The 5,399-nt window shown below is 42.0% G+C and overlaps 1 pseudogene; it reads right to left on the bottom strand.

The window, feature by feature from the left end:
* Nucleotides 1–797: 797 nt before the first annotated feature.
* On the bottom strand, nt 798–1,127 carry LOC118836334 (annotated as a pseudogene).
* Nucleotides 1,128–5,399: the final 4,272 nt, after the last annotated feature.

Genomic DNA, 5,399 nt, shown 5'->3' with positions numbered 1-5,399 from the left:
CAAGCTAGACCAGTTATTTCCTTAAGCAGTATTGAAACCATCTTTGATATTTAACTGGATCAGAGCTAAAGGCTCAGGCTATTTTCTTTCTGGAACACTTAGTATAAAATCCAGGGCCTGACTAGTCACCTGGACCTTCCCCCTGACTTGTGACTGGCAGACCATTATGGGCAACACAGAGGGATGGAAGCTGTGCCAAACTGAATCAATGCTGCATTCTTGCCTCATATCCTTTTCTTGCTCTGAACAGCCTTCCACCATTAGGGCTAAATAAGCCTCTTCTTGTTAACTGTCAGATGTTCTAGGACTGACTCATTTCTTTCCAGTCTTGAAGTATCTGAATCCCACTCCAGACAGTCTGGGTTGTTTAGACCTGGAGACAATGCTAATGAATGAAAACTTTAACCAGCTTTTACTGCCATATTGGTTTTTTGCAGGAAAAAAATGTTCATCGGCTCTCTCCATTTCTGTCTTCGAGTCCATGAGGGTTGTGTCTTGGTGGACCAGGTAAGGGGTAGGATTAGGAGCCCTCTCTCAGATTAAACCTCTTTGATAAATCCTTCCATGATAAATCTCAGCTCTGTGCCCTGTATCTGTGAACTAGGGTTCCCCTTTCCTCCCTACCAAAGTCCTGACTTTCAGCTCTGTGCCCTGCATCTACAAATTAGAGTCACCGGAAGAAGAAGCAAAGACCCCAGAGTTGGCAAAGACATTGGTAGTTTTTTTTTTTTTTAAGGTAGACCAACCATTTTATTTTCCTCTGATTGGTTCAGGAATGCTGATGGACAGATAGCTCTTTACATGGGCTTTGGAGGGGGTCTGGTGGTAGTACCTGCAGGTCTGAATTGGGGTGGGGGCGTCCAATCCTTCCAAACCTCATGGGAGCAATTCCTCACTACCTTACTGTGGATCGCACAGCTCACACAGTAATGTAGTTTCATATACAGTCGAAGGCGCTGGCCTCAGAGATGCCCCTGATGGCCGTGGCTTCCACGATGTTGTGCGTGACAAATTTCTTGATGGCCTTGGCCTTCGGCACGCAGCATGGTGCAGTTGGTGCAACAGGTGGGCTGCACATGGCCATGGCCCTTCTTGGTGCAGCCATTGCTCCTCCTCTTCTTGGTCATCTTGGAAGCCAGGAACCGAAAAAGGCCTTAGTAGTTTCTAAAGCCCCCTTGAGTAGAAGAGAAAAAATGATAAAGATGTTAAGATAGGTGGGGTGGGGAGGTGGTGCAGGAGATTTCCCTTCCCCAATGAAATTCCAAAGAGAAACCTAATTCCAACTCAGGCATGCCCCCAAGTCCTAAAACCCCAATTCACCTCATTAGAACAGTGGTTCCAACATTCCTCAACAGAGCTCATACCTCAGCTTCCTCACTTCCCCAAGCTCACTGAAGGCTCATCCCACTTGACAGTATTCATGGTTAGCATTAGCTCAAATGAACAACCCTCCACGAAGTTCACTGAAGTGCATACATCAATATCTTTTTTTTAAATGATGGAGAGGTAGAGAAACCCTTGAGGAGATTCTCCAAGTCAAGTTAACATAACCCTGATAGCCAGTGACATCAAGGCAAAGGTAGATGCAGAGAATGGTAAAAATATATTGGGCAATGATTTGGGATCATGAAAGGAAAGAGGGAGATGAAAGACACCAAAGGCTTGTAGATTACTCAGAAACTCATGCCTACCAGGAAAAAATGTCTTCAGGAAGAGAGCTGTCACGTGTAATTTGGGGGAAAACATATTACTTTATAAAAAGATAGAGTTGTCTTTCAACAAAACAATTGAATCTAATGCTCTGAAATGATAATGACAAAGCTTGATCCCAATGAAGAGATAGGAGAAAGTACATTTTTTTTTCCTTTTGCAGAGGTAGGTAACTCTGAGCATAGAACAAATACCACAATGTCAGATTTAGTTGACCTGTTGGTTGGTTTTTCGTAACTGTTTTCTCCTCTTTTTTGTTCCTCATTATAAAGGATGTCTTTCTGGGAGGAGTGGAAGAATATGTAGGGAACTGTCGGTGATGTAAAAACAAAAGAGAGCAACAAAAAATTTTAAACAATTTAAAAAAGGAAGTTGGGAAAAAAGAGGGGGGCAGAGCCAAGATGGCAGCTGGAAAGCAGGGATTTGCCTAAAGCCTCCCCTAGGACCCTCCAAACACCTATAAAAATGGCTCTGAACAAATTCTAGAACTGCTGAACCCACAAAATAGCAGAGGGAAGCAGGGCTCCATCCCAGGACAGACTGGATGGTTGCTGAGTAAGGTCTATTGCACCATGCTGGGAGTGGAGCGGAGCAGAGCTCAGCATGGGCTGTGCCCAGACCAACCAGACGGGGAGGCAGGTGGAACAGGCCATACACGCTGAATCAATGAGCTGTGGCAGTTACCAGACTTCTCAACCCAAAAACACCAAAGACAACAGAGAAGGTTAGTGGTAAAAATTGCAGGACAGAGTGAAAGGAGTTTGTGGTAGGCCACCGCCTCGGGGCGGTGGAGGTGGTGCAGCTCTGAGGCTGCTTCCAGAGCTACAGCTGCAGTTGCTTTCGGCCCCAGGCCCACCTGGTGGGAGGAATTAAGTGGCAGATCAGAGCAGGAGTGCAGAGCCTGCTTAGATCTGAGTCGCAGTATGGGTTGGTGGTTCTTGGGGGAGGAGGAGCACTGGTGTGGGCAGAGCTTGCTGTGTAGAAATAGCTCTGAAAACAACAGCGTATCCCCTCAAGCTTGGGACAAAGTACTCTATACTCTACAAGCAGTCATACCCCGACAAAAAGCTCAAGGGTCAAGTAGTTGACTGGGAACATGAACAGGCAGTGAAAACACTCTCAGATTCAGACTCAGACTTTGGAATCTTTCTTTGGTGACAAAGAAGACCAAAACATACAGCCAGAAGAAGTCAACAAAGTCAAAGAGCCTACAACAAAAGCCTCCAAGAAAAACATGAACTGGTCTCAGGCCATGGAAGAGCTCAAAAAGGATTTGGAAAATCAAGTTAGAGAAGTAGAGGAAAAATTGGGAAGAGAAATCAGAGTGATGTGAGAAAATCATGAAAAACAAGTCAACGGCTTGCTAAAGGAGACCCCAAAAAATACTGAAGAAAATAACACCTTAAAAAATAGACTAACTCAAATGGCAAAAGAGCTCCAAAAAGCCAATGAGGAGAAGAATGCCTTGAAAGGCAGAATTAGCCAAATGGAAAAGGAGGTCCAAAAGACCACTGAAGAAAATACTACCTTAAAAATTAGATTGGAGCAAAGTGGAAGCTAGTGACTTTATGAGAAATCAAGATATTATAAAATAGAGCCAAAGGAATGAAAAAAAGGAAGACAATGTGAAATATCTCATTGGAAAAACTACTGATCTGGAAAACAGATCCAGGAGAGATAATTTAAAAATTATTGGACTACCTTAAAGCCATGATCAAAAAAAGAGCCTAGATATCATCTTTCAAGAAATTATCAGGGAAAACTGCCCTATATTCTAGAGCCAGGGGGTAAAATAGAAATTGAAAGAATCTACCAATCACCTCCTGAAAAAGATCCCAAAAAGAAAACTCCCAGGAATATTGTCACCAAATTCCAAAGCTCCCAGATCAAGGAGAAAATACTGCAAGCAGCCAGAAAGAAACAATTTGAGTATTGTGGAAACACAATCAGGATAATACAAGATCTAACAGATTCTATATTAAGGAATCAAAGGGCTTGGAATACAATATTCCAGAGGTCAGTGGAGCTAGGATTAAAACCAAGAATCACCTACCCAGCAAAACTGAGTATCATGCTCCAAGGCAAAATATGAATTTTCAATGAAATAGAAGACTTTCAAGTTTTCTCAGTGAAAAGACCAAAGCTGAATAGAAAATTTGACTTTCAAACACAAGAATCAAGAGAAGCATGAAAAGGTAAACAAGAAAGAGAAATCATAAGGGACTTACTAAAGTTGAACTGTTTTGTTTACATTCCTACGTGGGAAGATGATGTGTATAATTCATGAGACCTCAGTATTAGGGGAGCTGAAGGGAATACACACACACACACACACACACACACACACACATATGTATATATGGAGAGAGAGAGACAGAGACAGAGACAGAGACAGAGACAGGGACAGAGAGACAGAGGGTACAGGGTGAGTTGAATACAAAGGGATGATATCTAAAAAAATAAAATCAAATTAAGGGATGAGAAAGGAATATATTGAGAGAGGGAGAAAGGGAGTGATAGAATGGGGTAAATTATCTCACATAAAAGTGGCAAGAAAAAGCAGTTCTGTTGGGAGGGAAGAGGGGGCAGGTGAGGGGGAATGAGTGAATCTTGCTCTCATCAGATTTGACCTGAGGAGGGAATAACATACACACTCAATTGGGTATCTTACCCTACAGGAAAGAAGGAGGAAGGTGATAAAAAAGGGGGGATGATAGAAGGGAGGGCAGATAGGGGGAAGAAGTAATCAAAAGCAAACACTTTCAAAAAGGGACAGGGTCAAAAGAGAAAATTGAATAAAGGGGGATAGGATAGGAAGGAGCAAAATATAGTTAGTCTTTCACACCATGAGTATTGTGGAAGGGTCTTGCATAATGATACACATGTGGCCTATGTAGAATTGCTTGCCTCCTTAGGGAGAGTGGGTGGGGAGGGAAGAGGGGAGAGAATTTGGAACTCAAAGTTTTAAAAGCAGATGTTCAAAAAAAAGTTTTACATGCAACTAGGAAATAAGATATATAGGCAATGGGGCATAGAAATTCATCTTGCCCTACAAGAAAGTAAGGGAAAAGGGGATGGGGGGTGTGGGATGACAGAAGGGAGGGCTGACTGGGGAATGGGGTAATCAGAATATATGCCATCTTGGAGTGGGGGGAAGGGTAGAAATGGGGAGAAAATTTGTAATTCAAACTCTTGTGGAAATCAATGCTGAAAACTAAAAATTTTAAATAAATAAATAAAAATTTTTAAAAAACCGTGAAAAAAGGAGGTAGGTTGAATTTCAACACATTGCCCCCAAAATGAAATTGACCAAATCTTAATTGAAAGAAAATCAGTGATTATAGATGTAAGATCATTTTAGCTGTCAGATTATTGACTAATTAGAGCTAATTTAGAAATCAATGACAATTTAGAAGGGTGAAAATGGAAAGGTACCATGTACAATTAACACAATTCCAATTAAACCAATTTAAGCCAGTTATTGATTCGGAATGGCACATGGTGGGTGAGGTTCATCACTCAACTCAAAGTCTGTCCAAGTCACTAATGATTTCTTAATCACCAAAATCAATGACTTTTTCTCAGTCCTTACCCTTCTTGACCTCTCAGCAGGCTCTTACACTATTGACCATCTTCTTTTGAATGCTGTCCTCTCTCTAAGTTTTTTCTCCTTTCTCCTGCTCTCCTCC

The sequence above is a fragment of the Trichosurus vulpecula genome, chromosome 2 (genome assembly GCF_011100635.1).
Source record: "Trichosurus vulpecula isolate mTriVul1 chromosome 2, mTriVul1.pri, whole genome shotgun sequence".
NCBI classification, from domain to species: Eukaryota; Metazoa; Chordata; class Mammalia; order Diprotodontia; family Phalangeridae; genus Trichosurus; species Trichosurus vulpecula.
Note: the sequence above shows the minus strand (reverse complement) of the source record. Positions and strands in the feature narration are given on the sequence as shown.